Raw genomic sequence first — 18842 nt, 5'->3', positions numbered from 1 at the left:
AGTGCTCATATTACAAATATAATGAGAAAAACCTCATGTCTTGGTTTAGGTCTCAGTATTTCACATAGGTGGACTGATTTTTGTTAGTAGTAGGTTATTGGTTTAAGAAACAGACCAATGTGTGTCATTGCGGTCACACATGGGGAAGCGGGCCGTTTGTTGTGGATTAATGGTTCCTCTCTGTGTGTATGTCAAGTAATGCTTGAGCACTTGAATTCAGTCTTTTTGTAGGGATAAAATATTATTCATCCTCTAGTTGATATTATTTAACGGAAACATGAATGATGTGATCAAATCTGAAAAAAATGTTTTTGATGTTTTTCATGCATCATCATTTTTGCAGACCTCAGGCCATGGAGGCTATATTTTTACATGTATTATATTTTGATCCATAGCTTTTTGTTCCTAAACATAACTTTAAAATGCAAAAAGAAAGAAAGAAAGAAAGAAAGAAAGAAAGAAAGAAAGAAAGGTCTTTAACTTGTGAGTCAGCCATGAGAAACTAAACCCACAGAACCTTATTTTAAACTCTACTGAGCCTATATATTCTTCATACAAAATTTACAGTTATTTTCAGGGGGTTTATGTGTTGAGCTATTTTATTAACTCGGGGCATTAACTTCCTTCAATTTCCACTGGTTGCCTGGCAACGTCATGGCAACAAAGACTCCAGGAAGTTACTGCTTCAGAGTGAGAAATAGTCAACACCCAATAAAACCCACAACATGTTGATTTTATACTTTGTTTTTTTAATCATTAAAAAAACAGGATATAAGATGTTAATCATAGAGTTGTAGAGGTGCCCTGGGTGGATGGTTTTATTCTTAAAAAGCATAAGATTAGTGTTCCGCCTTGCTTTTTTTTTTTTCTTTTTTTTTTCGCTAAGCTATGCTAACTGTGCTCATGATAAATTTTACTGAATTCACAGACATCCAATCCAATCCAACCCAACTTCATTTATAAAGCATTATAAAATAACCACAGTGGACCAAAGTGCTGTACAGAGGACTGAAAGTACAATAAAAATTAATAAAAGCATTAAAAAACAATTAAATCAAATGAATAAAAAAAGTTAAAAATAGAAAACTAGAAACAAAATGTCGACAGTGCAAGAGTGTTAAAAGGCCAAGAAAAACAGGTGGGTTTTAAGAAGAGATTTAAAAACAGTGAGGAGGAGTCCTGTCTGATATGCAGAGGCAGGTTGTTCCACAGTCTGGGACCAGCAGCAGCAGCATGACAAAAGAAAAATCTTGCAAATTTATCAGCATTTTGTTCAATTTCATGATATCAAAATAACAATGTGTGACATATTAGAAAATAAAATGCTTTCTAAATGGGGGTGTTGAATGCCCTAAGATGCTGTTAATTGAATTTTGAGTACAAATGGCCTCATTCTGAATCCTTCAGTGTGTTTTAAAGTTTAACCCAAAGACCCAAATATCCACCAGTGACCAAAACCATCTACTGATTAAAACTGTTTAATACCTGGTTATCCACTAATCCTATCAATACATGTGAATAACCGGTGTAAAATACAATTTGTCATCTTTTCATGCTCCTCAGATATGACCCATTTGGACGTTCAGAAGCTCTGTAGTGAATGTGGAAACACCGTCATCTTCTATAACATTGTTTCAAAGGTAAAACTCATGGAGTTTAATGAATGACAGTGGGTGGACACTCTTGGTTTCTGTTCAGTTAATGATATATTTTACTGAAAAAGTCACCTTTTCATAAGTTTTTTCTGTTTTTTATATAATAATGCTCAAATGTAATCTCAGCATGATCATTAAAGTACATGATCAGTAGATTAAATATGGGAAAATACCTGATTTTCACTGAAAGAATGCATAAAAGAGAGGATAATATTATGATAAACAGCCGTAAATCACTTAAGAGAGGTTAAATAGAGAGAAAAAAATTATTTGGGAACTGCCACAAAAGTAGCACTGGGTCTTTATGGGTTAAATTAAAGGTAATTTTATTAAATCAAGCTAAGGTTATTGTTGCCAGTAGTATCTCTAATCCAGTGCTTCCCAACCTTTTTTGGCTCATGACCCCTTTTTAACATCACAAATTTCTGGCGACCCCAGACCCCAAATGGAGACTTTTTTTTTTGTTGCTTTTTTGATTATGTAATAGTTTGCTATACTATGTTGGAAATAAACATTAATTTTAGATGACATTTAGGCTATATAATGCATATTATCATGGACGGAGGCAGAAAAGCCAGGTGTAGATTACTGCACAAAGTGAGAATTTTATTTTCCTTGGTCAGGATATGTACAGTCAGTCCAGCTTGGATTTACAAGGCTGACAATTAATACTGAACAAACAAGAACTCAAACTATGAATTATGAAAGAGCTACAGCATCTGAAACCGACCACAATGAACATTTGAAAGACAAACAGCACCACACTGCTTCAGTTTCAGCTTCACAGTTTGCCTTTTGTATATTGTGATTGTCTCTCAACTCACCATATATTTTTTAATAGTTTTTTTTTTTTTTTATCAATTACTAGAAATTTCAGGCGACCCCATTTGAATTCCAGGCAACCCCACGTGGGGTCCTGACCCCAAGGTTGAAAAACACTGCTCTAATCTGATGATTCTCATTGATACATCTATAATAGGCATAATATATGATATACACAGTATCCTGCAGAATATGATTGGATTACTATAGTCCTTTCTTGAAAGTAAGTGTCTGTTTTTCTTATCCTTTCCTTTGTTTTGAAAGACCTCAAGCCTGAAACATGGGGGATGAGCTGTTGCAGCATTGTGGGAGTTCTCTCACTTGTTTGAGACCCCCTCAACACTTTCAAAAGAGCAGCCTCGCATTGTATTGTCTCCTTAACAATCGTAAATTTGAACCATAATCTCCCGTCACAACATAGCAGATAAAAGATAATTATCTCTTTTACTGAGGTGCCCTGGGGCTTCTTGGACGGCCTCGCAGACAACGTGCCTAAACCCTCATCCCACACACACTCACTCACTCTCTGTTACACACTTGCAACAGGCTCGGGAGCTGCCGCCTCTATACGTATTAAACTCTCCTTCTCTAACGGCTCCGACTGAGATCTTTTCTACTGGATTCATGTGGTGATGATTTGAAAAACCAGACTTTACCTTCCAGATTTTCCAGAAACTGACTGAATGGGAATGATGGAAAGATTCAGGAGGCACAGTTCACAGGTTCATTTAGGGAGCACACTGGTAATATAAGCCTCCATCTGTGACAGAACGTGTCAGAGGGAATGAGTGAGGACCTGAAAGGGCTGGGACGAGCATGAGGTGACGTGTTTTAAGGAAAAGTTGAGGCAAGGCAAGAGTGATGTGACTTAAACAGAGGTGGAAAAGGGAACGTAAGAATTTATGCAGAAGAGGATCCCTCATCTGTGGCTGTTCTTAGGGATTCTTCCATTTCCTTCCAGTTAATGGGTCAAAGTAAAAGGCGTAAAACCCACCGAGGCACTTATTCGACTATATAAATAAAACAGATTGACTGTTGTCTCTAATATGTATTTTACCCTTTCATGTGTGAATTATGAGAACCTTAATCAAGATTTTTTTTTTTCCCTGAGTGTTTTTATTCCTCTTTAGGCACAAAAAAAAAAACAATGTGACTGATTATTATTATTATTTTTTTTTTATGAACCTATTTTTCATGGAGTTACAAAAATATCCCCTTAGCTGGACACCATTTAATTAATACATTTTTTAAGCAAAGAAACATGTATTTACTGATATATTGTGTGAAAACTATGGAATAAAAAAACATTTTTAATGCTGCTGATCTGATGTTTTCTCACATTTTAACATACTATAATGCCAGTTATTATTCACTCAGATAATATGAATAAAAAAACCTTTTTGTTTAGAAAATTCTATTAATTACACTCTAATAACAAGTAGCAATTGATTTACACCCAAATACATTAGTGCAGATCAGGTTTATGAAGAACAGCAAAGTTACAGTAATGGTCTGAATGTCAGTGTGTGGGATGGTGCAGAAGCGTCCACTGTGTTGGCTGATATGAAACTAAAACAACAAAACCTGTGAATATACAAGAGAACAGCTGTAGAATAACAGTCCACTGTAGTGACCACTGTGCATGAAAGGGTTAAATTAGTAAGTACTAAAATATCCCTAGATGGGTATTTAAGTTTAGCACACCTACAAAGAAGTGCCTATGGTAAAATGGAAAGGAAATCAGATGATATATTAATCCTTAATCCTATTTAAAAAGCTGCAAATATTAACATTTTTATGTGATTTATGGTTTTCAAACCAAGATAAATATGAATATTAGAACAAAAAGTGTTTTTTTTTTTTCACGGCACTAAACAGAACTAATATTTTATTAGTTGAGTAAGAGTTAAGTAGAAATATTGCTTTATGTATAATTGCTTTAATATGCAACATTTCACATGTTTCTAGAAACTATTGCCCTGTTCACATGGGACTAGCACTACCTGTAGACCTCTTAAGTTGCACTAATTGCAGAAGTAATTTTTCATCTTAATCCTTTGCAAATCTACCATATCTGTAATGTGTAAAGTCAAAATTCACCTTAAAATTATTCACCATAGTGAGCACAAGTCCTGTAATAATAATAAGAAAAACTTGATAATAATAAAAAAATAAAAAAATAAAAAATAATGTCAACATTTCATTTTTGATCCATCTTTGGTTTCCGCCGTGCAGTTATTCAGCCTATTTTTGGATTGAGAACTATGGAGGTTGGCTGGAGATTTCAAGAATGTTCAGGGTGGAAATATCTTACATATTACTATATTAATATCTTGAAAGAGCAAACTTAAATCAGATGGATGATAATGTCAGTAAATTTAAGTAAAAAACAGAGTTGATTTACTCCATAAGAAGGTGCTGCATGAAACTCAGTCATGGGGTGTTATTTTCCAAATCACTGAACGTACCGAGAATAAACATATCTTGTAAGAAGAGGACTTATGTTATATATTTTGTTTATTTGTGTATTTCCTTTACATCAAGTCTTTCCAAGAGAAAGCTGTAATTGTATCCAGTTTTATCATCTGGCTACATGTCAGTGACATCACATCCCCTTTACTGAAAATAATGCTACTTGTGGCTATTTGTATTGGAAATGAAATGACCAAATGTGAATATATGACTAAAGGCAATATGACAAAAATATAACCTTATCTAGTAACATGATTTCTGGCTGAATCACTTCACAAAGACTTAAATCTGTAATCACATTGAAAACAGCAATTCCCATGATCATGTTACAACACCTACAATGTCTTTTAGTATTCATTAATTCTGGTTCTTTCTGTTTCTGTCAATGAGGAGTCTGTATCAAATGCTGTATTGTCATCAATTTGTTGGAACTCAAACAATTCCTATTTTCATTGTTAAAGTCTGCAAGTGCACAAGTGTCTACTTGCTGTAACATGAACCGGTGTAGTTTGTCACCTAGTGTTACATGGTTAAAGCAGCCCTACAGACTTTCTGATGTGATATATTTTTCACCAGACCCCTCCCCCATCACACACACACACACACACGCACACACACACACACACACACACACACACACACACACACACACACCTCTGGAGTGTATTTATGGCTCTTAGGACATGCTGGACAGCCTTGTCCCCGGGCTGGTCCTGTCTAACGGACAGCCACCTCACCTTGCCCCCAGGTCAAACTGAAAATCACCTGTCAAAATCTTTGCAGCAGCACCACATTTGCATGGGCTGCCATCCACAAACTGTCACTGGGGTTTACCCAACAGCGTACGAAGCCTTTGCTGAACTTAACTGTGAAAAAACACTCATCCAAATCACCTGAGCAGCACATTAACTGACTGATAGCTGACTGGCACCTCTGAGCAGCCTCACAAATCCATGGAACAGCAAAGCAGGTGTTTGTTTTCTGTTTAACTGGCTGCAGTTCCAGGGAACACACATTAGCTAAGCTATGCTTGATGACATGATCTTGGCAACATCTGCAAAGGTGCATTTGGAAAAAAAGTGTGGTGATTACTACTTTGTTTATTTCTGGGTCATGTCATCTCTTAGTAACCTGTTAACAAACCAGGAAGTCTTAAGACAGATGCAGGATTTTAAACCTTTTAAGGCAGAGTAGTTAACTATTCTTAGTCCAAAGTTGCTGTTACTTGAATTCTTCTAATAATAAATAGACAATTATAATTATTATAATTACTTTACAATGAAGAAAAACAAAAAGACTGAATCAGATGTTGGCTAAACCACTGACAGACACCCCTTTTTTCTGGGTCCTTTAGTTTACTGCTATAACTTCAGACAAATCTATTCCAAATACCTATTCTGATGTACCTTCACCATCACCACAAAACTATTCAACTCAAAAAACATGTCACTTTAGTCTGGTTGTGACAATGTTGAAAAGATAATACTCAGACTGAGTGAGTGTCATGTTGAATGGCTTATTATGCACTAGTGAACATAGTAAGGTGGTGCAGGACACAGAACTATAGTTTATACTAGGAAGAAGAAACCCACAACTCTTGAACTTTATCACAACCTCTCTATTTGTCAAAGAAAAACCCATTCAGGTAGCAAACAAATCAACTACAAATTAGACATTAAATATATTGAGTAGCTATTTACAGTGCCCACGTTATTGTCAGAAGGCCTGTTAGTCAAAAAATTATTTTGGATTAAGCTGACAAATCTAACCCTAACCCTAAACCTAACTCTAACCCTTTTCTGACAATAGGGCGCCTCCTGCTATTTACACTGAGTTACATCTAGATTCCACTTTTTTCCCTCTGAGTCAGTACCTGTTGCATTAATGCTTATTGTAAGTAAATAAGCCTTCTTCTTCTTATCATGGCACTTCCTTAAGTCTGATTACATTCTCCTGCCCTTTTGTAACACAAACAAAAATAAAGAAGTACAAAAGTGCACGAACTCTTTATTATTCCTTACGTTAATGATGTTCGATACTGGCACAAGCATTGAATATTGTTAAATTACTTATTGGCAGCTTTAATCCAAAAATTCCCGTTTCACAGTTGGCCTATAAACTCCATTCCAACTCTGTCTGTAACCAGTGTGTGCATGTGTGATCATGCATGTGTTGACTGCCAGCGGTTAGAGTAGCTACCTAACTGACAAAGGGAATGCTGTGTCGGTCGGCTGTCCAGAGCCCCCGGGCTGTTTACACATGCCATTGTCTCCTGGGGACCAATCAGACAAGCCTTATTAGGTAAATAAGCCTACTGCAGCCAATCGTTGGCAAGCACAGCAGCATTTGGGCTGGTTATCTGCAACACCCCAGGAAGTGTAAGAAATGAGGGAAGTGACACAACACATTATGCTATCTCCTCCCCTCTAACTATCTACCTCATATCTCATTAGAGACTTAATTCATGCTGTTGTATCAGCTCTGATTGGAGAGTTGATATCTCTCTGCTCGCTCATCATCTGTAGCTGATGGATTTCATAGAGAGGTTTAAACATCACTGATTACAATTTAGCTGTTTGGAAAAAATGTGAATGTCCATATTTACACACTGTCCAACGCAATAATCTTTATCTGATGATCTGTTTTATTTCAGTGTAATACACTTGAGGTGTGAGGCCCATTTATACACAGTATGTTTTCCCCTGTTACTGGGACCTTCTGTGTAATTTGAAAGCCCTGGGATAAATATAATTGCTTTGAAATTATTCCTTAATAAATCTGCAAACTACATTCGAAACAGATGAACGAACTATTGTCTTGTGATTTTCAAGTCATTTCAGGAGTTTTTCACACCTGAAAGTCTGAACTCAAGTTTATGCTTTTGTTATACATTAGATCTTGTTAGATTTGGCTTCACATTGCAATTTTGAGAGCACTAAAGACCTGTGTATATCTATGTACCTATGTACATCTCTATGTCTCCTTCTACTTTACACTGAATGGTTTGTAGATGGATGTGTCTTATGCCGCGTTTCCACTACGTGGAACCGGCTCGACTCAATTCAGCTCGGCTCGACTTGACTCGGGTACCAGGTCCTATTTCTGGAGACTGTTTCCATTACAGGATACTACCCGCTTTACAGTACCTGGACATCATAGCGATGCAGTGCGTTACTTCCGTGTCATCTGCTCAGACAGTTGCTGATAAACTTGCTCTTTTCGTGTTGTCTCCATCAAGCTTATGCTGAATTTTTACGTCTGAACCTCCTCGACAAACCATGGTGTGGTTTTGCAGGCTGTCATCATGTAAATTAACCTACCGCTATATTTACTGTAAACTTCCGCATCTGTTTTTTGAAAATTGGCTGGTCACAGAGATGACTCTCTGACCAATCAGTGATCTGCAGTGTTAACACATCACATTTTAGTATCTGGTCCCCAGTCCTGGAACCTCGGCGGAGGTGATACCAAAAAAGTAGTACCAGGTACCAGATTCCAGGTCCTTTTTTGTAGTGGAAACGCAAAAAGGCCGAGTCGAGTCGAGTTGAGTTGAGTCGAGTCGAGTCGAGTCAAGCCGAGCCGATACCACATAGTGGAAACGAGGCATTACATGGTCATGTCATGTCAGTTCATTGACTACATCCAATTCCATTTGATTGGAGAAAACTGAATTGACATAATAGTTTGATTCAGCAGCACCAACTTAAAGTGATCAACACTAGTGTGAATTTGCCAACTCACTGTCCTCATTTCCTTTTGGCTTTTTTGTGCTTTCAAGACTTTATACTACTTCAGTGGACCAGATTTCTGTTAAAGACTCTGTCAGCTCTTCTCCCCATGTGCTACCACAGCTCATTGTTCCTTCATCCAGATTCTTTGCCCTCTTCTTCATCTGGAGAAAAACCATGTGTTATTGTTCGATAAAGGTTCCACTGTTCAGTTTGGGGGATGTTTCATACCTGCAATCTTGGTTCAGACAAAAATGCCAAATTGGTGTGAGTTATGAGGTGTGAATACAACCTTAATCTTGGGTTTCGACAAATGACTTCTACTAGAGACATAGGCACATGTGTAATGGTTTTTCTTTCTGTTTATTATTACTGTGATATGCCAAAAACATGTTTATTCTAATTTGATTTAACTAACAAATATTATTCACCCAAGGACCTTTCTGTGTGGAGTTTGCATGTTCTCCCCATGTTTGCGTGGGTTTTCTCCAGGTACTCTGGCTTCCTCCCACCATCCAAAGACATGCACTGATAGGTTAATTGGTCAACCTAAAAAACTGCCTGTAGGTTTGAATGTGAGAGTGATTGGTTGTTCGTCTCTATATGTCAGTCCTGCGATGAACTGCCGGCTCATCCAGGGTGTACCCCGCCTTCGCCCATAGGTAGCTGGGATAGGCGCCAGCACCCCCTGTGACCCTAGTGAGGATAAAGCGGGTTCAGAAGATGAATGAATGAATGAAATATTAATGCAACAAAAGTTTAAAGGGGATTTACATCAGTCACATTCATATATCATGTATGTGCTACATTTACATAGCAAACATGGGAAATACTTGCAGCCATGTTTTACAGATAGCAGCTAAAAAGTTGCTACTAAAACTTAGCTTTAATATGACTTTACTCACTTTTGTCCATCTTTTGGTGTTTGCAGTAAATTAATGTTCAGCCAATCACATGTTAATAAGAGGGACTGCAAAAAAAAAAAAAAAACAGAATGAAAAAAACACATTACATGTTTAAAATTTCCAGGACTTGCAGCTGCAGATCACTAGGCTGATGGAATCTGAACTGCTCATAATCAGCCACATGAGTTCAATGTTCAACTGAACTGCTTGCATTATGAACAGATTACTGAAGCATGTTGTTTTGTGTGAACAAGAACGAGTCGGGCTCACCCTCAGTGAATCAAAATGTTCTCAGTGTCCTGCCACTGTCCCATGTTCCCCAACCCCTCCATCCCTGCTCAGCTCCTAAAACTACACCACCTCCCTCTGGGAGCCCTGGGAGTGTTTGTACTGGAGGCAGCCAGTGGAGACGGCTGGTGTTTTCATAGCAAAATCTCTTTCCTGAGGTAATGCTGGCCTGGGTTGACCATTGCAGCACGTACAGACCAGCAGCGGCTCTGGCAAGAGGTCATGGACGGTCTGTGCTCACATCACCATGGAGCTCTGTAGTTTTTATGTTCAGCAGCTGACATTTGCAATGAAGGGATTTCACAAGCTCTACTGTTCGGACACTTTAACTGAGAAAGGTAACTGCCCGCCAACGTGAATGACCCCAACAACATGTCCAAAAGATTTAAAAGGTATAATATCAGGGAAATTAATATGATAATCATGAAATTAGAAAGCTATTACAATCATGCAAAAGTTTGCTCAGTTTAATCTGCACATTATTTTTATTTCTATTCTCACTGATTGCAGTGATTTAAAACAGATTAATTATAATTTTCATTGTCAATTTCAAACATACGCCTCATCTACCAACATGAAAAGATCCTGACAAAATAATTTAGAAGTTGAACAGATTGTTTGCCCTCCCACTGTGTAGTTGCCTGAAGCATCCTCAAATATTTCAGACTTTTCAGCCCTTAACTTTGGCAGGATGAACGAGTTATGTTAGCTTGTAAACTTACAAAAAAATATTCTGACACACACTTTGTGCAAGGAAAGGTAACATTAGAAAAAACAGAAAGTTCTACCCACTGTGATCCAGGTCACACCTTTAAAAATGTCATCAAGACAAATGTTTCACATAAAAGGACCAAACCTCCAATAATTTTCCAAATGTACTTTAGTGCTATGACACTGATGAGAAATGCTGGTTTGACAAATGACAAGCAGAAAGGTATTGCACAAACATTAGTAGAATTTGTGCCTCTGCTGTCACTTTTCCATTGGCAGTTTCAGCTGAACTTGCCTCAGCTGTATTTGATTTGGTACTAGTGGGCAGCATTTCCACCACAGTTATAGTGCTCCCTCTGTATGGTAGGTTGTCATAATGATGCAATGTAAATATACAGTGAGATCATCTTCAGCCTGACTACCATTATGAGTGAAGTAAGATAAAGAAGGAAACTTCAAAAGTTGTAATCTGTGACATAAAATGTTGTTTAATTTTTTTCAGGTGACAATATAGCTGTCTTTAATTCAGTGGTTAATTTGTCAAGATAAAGCCAACTTTAAAATATGATCCAATGATTTTGGATTGGCCAGTCTGCAATCTGCATGATTTTTCAGCATTGTGTTAACTCACTTGGAATAATCTACTCACTTGGTAGTAATATAGGGAATAGTATTTGAGTAATAGCATAGTATAATAGTGTTCTCTCATGATGGAAACATGAAAATCTGGGCTGGATCAAGTTGAACTGGGATGATACGATCTGTGGCATATGAACCTTGTGATTAGCTCTTTTTTGTGCTGGCGGTTTGTTGATGTTAACTGACTCATTTCAAAGCTAACAGTAGTTAACATTACATATTGTTGCTATGAAGGAGAAGACGAGAGCCACAGAGGGTTGTTATTGTACACTCACAGTCAATGAAAACTTTGAGACCATATTTTTCGACATAATTTTTATTTTGAAACCCTAAACTGGATTTTTTTAATATGAATCATTTTTTTTAGGATATTGGGATACAGAAAAAAAATCTCAAGTTTCAAGAATAATTTCAAAACAAAAAACTTAACAAAATTAAATGGCACCTGCCAAACACAAAGTCACAACAGTCAACACCGGGTATGGCCTCCGTTTGCTTCGATGCAGGCAGCGATCTGTTGGCGCATGCTTCGGACTTGGCTTCAGATGGTGTCCTGCGGAATCCTATCCCACTATTCCATTCTGGGAACAGCCCATACGCCTGGCTATATCACTGTAGCTCAAACCGGCCTCCACCATACCCAATGCCCGGAGACGTTGTTCACGTGATAGACGTGGCATGATGCCATTCGCTGGACTAACAATGGTGGCCTTTTTTGGGCCTTTATATACGAGGGCTGTTCAATAAGTTCATGGCCTCACCCAGAAATACTGGTTGTTATAATACAGGATGTTACATTCTTTTGTGATGGGATAGTGATGCTTGAACATCGATGGACCAAGTGCATTGCTGTAAATGGAGATTATGTTGAAAAATAAAATATAAATTATCAGTCTGTGTTGTTCTGTTCTGGGTGAGGCCATGAACTTATTGAACGGCCCTCGTAGGCCTTCCGAACCAATCCTCAAATTGTGCAGATACCCACTGAGTATTGCTCAATGTGTATTTGGTCCACTTTTGCAAAGAGACCAACCCATGCGCAATGAACTGTGACAACATGACATCTCATCATTATCTCAACTACCCGAGCACTAAGTCATCAATAAATCCACAATGAATAATTACAACCCCCCTACAAGTAGAATATGCATACATTTCTACCTCAAAGTTTCTATTGACTGTCAGTATATATGTGGGCAAGAAGACAATCAGCGAAGATGCTCATTTTTTAAATGGACATCAACATGATACATTTCTTCACATTATATTGAACATCTTACACAAACAAGACATTAAGCAATACAATAATTAAACACATTTGGACATACATCATTTCAAGTCAGGAGCTACAAACAGAACACAAAAGTACTGTGGTTAACATCTGTGTAGTGTAGTGTAGTCTGTATGAAATTTTCTACAAGTAAAAAAGGCTTTAGCTGCTGTTTAATTCCTGTTACACAGACATGTTTCAAGTCTATATTTCATTTGCATTATAAGAAATGTCCAGTGATCCTAAACTTCAGGAGACCTACATCCACTGAGCACATTCAAGTATCCGTGGTTTGGCAATGTTGATATTTTATGAAGCTGTTTGCAGAAACATCTAATAGCATCTAGAGCTGGTGGTACTTCATGGCCTGTAATGACCTGTGCTTTCAAGTTTGCTATACCTTCAGTATGTCAGTTATATCAGGATATGGTCAATGTGCTCATGCTTATAAATGATACATCAAATAGTTTTTCAAATGAAAAGCAGCCAAATGTAGGCTTTATATTTACAATATAAACCATGAACTATGCATCATTTGAAGGTCAAGTCCTGCTACTGCATGGCACAATCTGAACGACCTGGGACAGTAGGAGCGTAGGAACAGATTAGACTGAGGGAAGTGTGTGTGTTCACCGTGGTCTCTAATTTACTTAAGTGCAGTCTAAACGGTGAGGAAGAGATAAGAATGCCGCTAATAGACCTTGACCTCTAGTGACAGTCACACAAAGCAGACAGACAAAGAAACCACCGTAACTTCTTGTGACAGTCTGCTCCCTCTAATGCATCTTCTCCAGATTACACTGTGGCCTGAAAACATTAGCTCTTCATTGGATTACTAATGTTCTTTTTAAGTTATTAGTAAGTTTGATTAGTGGGTTACCTGAGGCCCTATGGCTCTAATGTCTTTGATGATTCATGTCAGCTGCAGTGGTGTTCTTTTCTGAGTTTAGAGAGAATCTTCCATCAGGGCACTCCTCACGATAACATGGGGGTGGGGGTGGTTTTTTAACTGTAATCGGCAGATAAACAGTTCATCTTGCTTCTGCTCTGTACAACTCTGAAGAGCAGTACTTAATGGTGTCTGCGCAAGCAATTTTAAGCTGCAGAATAAGCAAAGTAAAGACACACAAAGAAACACACACATCCACACACAAAAATGCTTAACCTTACCGAGGGAAGCCAATCTGTCAAAGAAGCATTGCAGAGAGCCAGCACAGTGTGGGGTTGCGTAAGAGAAGAGCAGATGAAAAGCGGGAATGCATCGCTGTCAACACCCGAACCAAACGAGACAGAGTTTGTTTATCTGAACGCCTCCCCGATCACCAGCCATGAACCAGGAAGCAGCAGGTGCCTCGCTCCAACGGCAGGCCCCGTATTGTTGACAGTGGATAAACAGGTTGGAGTTGGGGATGGGGTGGGTATTTTCAGAGAAAAAGGAAGGGGTTAGTGAGGGTTGGTGTTTTCCCCTAAACATTGGAGGAGGAATTAGCCCTGACTAGTTCAGTGTAAAATTTGAAAGTGTAAGCTGTTTGTTGTTTTTCCCCCAAGTTGGCGTTTATTAGTGTTGTCTTATTGCGGCTCTGCTGAACAAGCCTGGCCCATATTGTCGCCTGGCAGGGGCAACAGTGGGATAAAAAACCCAGTGAGGAGAGATGGCTGGCTTTGGGGGAAGGAGAGTCTCCATTGTGTTTCTATTGTAGCTCAGTCACTCTCTGCTGCCCTGGCTCACTGTCCCCTATAAGCAGCCCGTTCATGTCAGCAGAAATGAGCTTTTTCCTCCTCTTTCATCCCTTCTCTTTTCTTTTCTTCGTCCGCTATTCATTTGGCTGTTTCTTCAAATGCCTTAAAAAGCCTGATCACACAGTCTTAGCACATTAACACATCTGCAGCTTAACCTTGAGAGCAGCCCTATTGTCACCATGCATCAAGAGCAGCGGGACAAACAAAAGTTTGGACTGTCAAATGCATTCATGGGTTCATTCCGGAACAACGTTGTTGTAAATCAAAGGAGAAAAAAAAGTTGTTTCATACAAAACTTTGGCTCAACAGTGGGGGCATTGTTTTATGTAATGTTTCATCAGTACAGAATGTTGTGGAGCACCCCGGTGGTTTCTCCTGTTCTTACTCATGGTGCCAGATGGAGGGGGAGGTTTGCCTCAGGGCAGGTGAGCTAAAGGGGAGATGGAGGTGGGGTAACATGAAGGGGAGGACTCGGGTGACCAGTTTTACCTGGGACTGATTCAAGCCCGTCCGGACATGCAGGAGAGAGATGAGCCTGAGGGGAGGAAAGAGAAAGAGAGGGAAGAGTAGGACAGTAAGTAAGTGTTCAGGAAGAAGGAAAACACCCTCCATCAGCTCTCATCAATCTTATTTTTTGTTTGCTCTAAACCTTTTTTCTCTACCTCTCTGGCCCTTATCATTCTTATCTCCATCACTGCTCTTTCCAAATACAGGGCTTCACCCTCACAAGGTTTCCCAATTTTTTGCTTCCCTGTGTTTGAGCATTTTTTTTTATATTCCAAGTGAGATGAAACTGTTCCTGTAATTGTTGAGCCATGAAAAAGCAAAACTCCCACATACCAAGGGAAGTTAAATAAATAGAGTTCAGACAAGCCAGACATTTTTAAAAGCATTTTCTTTTCGTCTGGTCCCAGCGGTGGACGGTTTCTTATTGTCAGCATGTTTCACACTTTGTAATAAATCAGCGCATATGTGACTGAATCAATCAGTGGGAACTGATATTCTAATCAGCCTGAATCCATGTGGTCAGGAACACAGTGACAAAGTTCTACAGTTCCACATGTTCACACCTACTGTACAGGCATCAGAACAGCTGACACTAAAATATGTATACACAGATACATTAACCTTATAGAAGAAATAACAAATAGGATATGGGAATTTTTGATCGCCCTCCATGATATGGAAGATATGAATAAATGTCTGATAATTTTTTAATAATCTATTATCATTAAGTACTTTGAGAAACAGATATTTGCATAAAACTAAACATAACTTTGTGTGTGAATAGTCCAGTGAAGTATTGGTAAGATTAATGTTGCGTTGCAGGCTGTTTTTTGAGCCCATAAGTCACAACTTAAAACCACAATTCACGACTTTGTGACATTCCAGGCAAGTCACGCCAAACTGCTTGAGCGCAAGGAATTGTGGTCGCTACATGCAAACAAACCAGCATGGTGGACCGTACGTAATGCTCATTTACAATCATTTCTATCGCTAAAGGTGCTTATTCTTTGCTTATTTAAGGGAAAAAGAGGAGTAAATACAATGCATAAGGCAAGAGAAACTGTTATACCTTTTATGTTATTTGGATATTTGGATTTGTATTTGGTATTAATTAATTCTTGCACTCAATGGACTTAAAAATTAGCTAATGCTGATTATGCAGAACATTTCGATGGCCAAAAAACAAAACCTCCTATCTGAAAAATGTACTTTGTCGAGGAAAATTAAACAAAACTGCCTGTTTTCTTGCAGAATGATACTGGGTAATGAAACCCAATAAATAATGCATTGTTGTTGGGCTATATTACTTTTTACACAGCACTTTGTGCATGAAAAAACAAGATACTTAAAAATTTCTCAAACAATGCATTTTTCAGAGAGGAGATTTTGTTTTTTGGCCATTAATTTGCAGATAAATAATGTCAGCACAATACCTTGTTTTAATAAACAATTTGCATAAACACCGCATCCATGGGGCCCGCCATTGCTACGTGATGTCAGAGCTCGGAACTGGGAGTACATCAATCTAGTACGAGTCCATGGGTGGGAAGTCACAGGTTTGACCGCCATTCCAGTGCCTTTTCATCGGTAGAAGGTTGGAAAAACACGAGTTATGGGTTGCCTGGAACACAGCATAATTACCTCTGCCAGGAGGTATTGTGATTGCTTTGCTTTGTGTGCATGCGTATGTGCGTATTTGTTTGTTTGTTAGCAAGATAACTCAAAAAGTTATGGATGGATTTTCACGAAATTTTCAGGAAATGTTGATACTGGCACAAGGAAGAAATGATTAAATTTTGGTGGTGATCGGGGGTGGGGGGGCCACGGGAGCCCACTGATCTGCCTTGGCAGAGGTCTGCGCTCTCTGAGTGCTTTTCTTGTTCCTCAAATGGACTGCATTATTTATTTATTTTTATTCCAAATAAACTCTTAAATTTAATTGAAACATAAATCCATGAATACACAACAATAGTGGTCACATAGTCCAAAAACCACAAAGCTGTTAAAAAAAACTGCAAAAAGTTATTTTTGTACTTTGACTGCAATATAATAAAGCACCGCATTAATTTTGTGCTGAAATATGTGTAACACTGTAAAAGGATTTGTTTAACTCTACATACACAATAGACTCAGCTGTTACCAAACCTAGTTAAAAATTTTATATCTCCTCTCTGCATATTTAATGTTTTCTCACGCAACGTCTTGACTTGATGTATAGGTGAGGTAACATTTCCTGCGCCACGTGTGTGTTCTTTGCATGAAGTTTGTCAGGCAGGGAAAACAAGCCCATGTGAACTTTCCTTCACCCGGACGACGATGCCTTGCAGCAGTATCCCCGGTGAAGGGTGAGAAGGAGAGAAGGCTTGGATATTTATGAGTTATTAACACATGTCATACAGATACTCTACCTGGAGTTTTATCTCTGTGAAACCCCAGCAGGCAGTCTGCTTTTAGTTCTTTTTTCTTCAGTCTTCCCTTCCTCAACTCTCCATCCTTGTTTCTAGTTTGTGCATTCACTGTTGCATGGTCACACTTTAACTGAAAGCTGTCAAGTTTTATGGTAATTACAGGAGTGGTAACTGAAACTCTGCAAAGCTACCTTTCCTGTAGTTTCCGACTGCACCGCCCACCCCTAACATTTCCTCCGTGCCTCCCACTCTCAATTAAACACAGCGATTATTCATAAAGAAAGACATTTTTATTGACAGTTCAGAGATACCATTAGAAGTTTTGTGGCTGAAATTATTTCAAACTTCATAAAACTCTAATCTAGCCAGGTTTCCTGTCATTTTAAGTGCATTTTGTCCTGAGGGGGATGCACCTCTTCAATGTTCTGACAGGGCTATAGTCCTAAAATATGCTTCTATTGGACCTGCTTTTTGACTCACTGGCAAATCAGAGCAATGGTACAGGTACGGGTATATATATATGTATGTTGGAATGTGTTTGAGCTGAACGGTTGTGCTTGTTACTCATTAGTTTTAGGCCATTAGGCCATTTAGAAGATGGGATTTCGGTCCAGCCCTGAACAAACTCAGGGTTGTGACGGGAACAAGATCTGACCTCGATCCAGGCACCCACAGATACCCAGGAGCTAAAATGATGGCACAGCATGTGAACTGTAGCAGCGTGTGTAGTAAAAGCCAGCCATTGCTGCAAGTTAAACTGCACTGGAATGTTTTTCTCAGGCACATCTGACCCAGAAGTGGACTGAGGACAGTTTATATGATGCATTCTGATTTCCTTGGAAAGAAAAGTAACCTGGGGAAACCCATATGTTACAACTCATACTGACTAGGAGTAGAGCAAACCAAGTATAGGCATGAAAATCCTCTAAAAGTTGCAACACCACAGCACCAAAGTCATGTCACCTCCTCCTCCTCAGGTGAACTATTACTAAGTGTGAATTTTCGTGGAAACATTACTCAATCAAGGCCCAATAAGGCCGTTGGGTATGTTGACCAAATCACTCTTCACTCTTAAAGTGCGAGTAGAGGTAAAAGTTGATGGATTGCTGACGCTATGACAGATCTAGAGGGCTGCTTGCAGAGCATTTACTGTACAGGGGAATGAGTTTACACCTTCCTGTTGATTTTGTACTTTTTCTGTCCTTCTATGAGTACTTTCCACCTGTTGCAGTGAGTTTTTTTTTTTAATTGTTAACCTCACAGGGCTTTGGCTTCCCCTGAACACACCACTTGTAAAACATATGAGGCTTCTATGACCATAAGGGGATGGTAATGGCCTCTCAAATCAATGTCAGCGCCTGTTTAGATTTAATTAGCGGCCCTAGAACAGGTTCTCTGTGTGAGTGCATCCACTTAGAGGCCCCTCATTGGATTTTCACATTCACAATGGAAAGACTGAAGCGTCAATTCTAGTAATCCTATATCTGCACTTTCTGGCCTGTCCCTCGAGGGTATTGCAGTGTAGTGCTCTGTGTCTGCGTGCTTTTCCTTCATTTGTCATAAAACATATTTGTCGTATTTAAATGCGACTTAAATGAATGTGAGAGAAGAGTGTGTGTATGTGTGTGTGTGTGTCTGCTCGCACACCAGTTAGATTGATTGAGCGGTGAATTGCGAGTCCCCTGGGTGTTTTTTGA

The sequence above is a fragment of the Sphaeramia orbicularis genome, chromosome 12 (assembly GCF_902148855.1).
Source record: "Sphaeramia orbicularis chromosome 12, fSphaOr1.1, whole genome shotgun sequence".
Taxonomy (NCBI): Eukaryota; Metazoa; Chordata; class Actinopteri; order Kurtiformes; family Apogonidae; genus Sphaeramia; species Sphaeramia orbicularis.
This window is presented reverse-complemented; position numbering follows the sequence as displayed.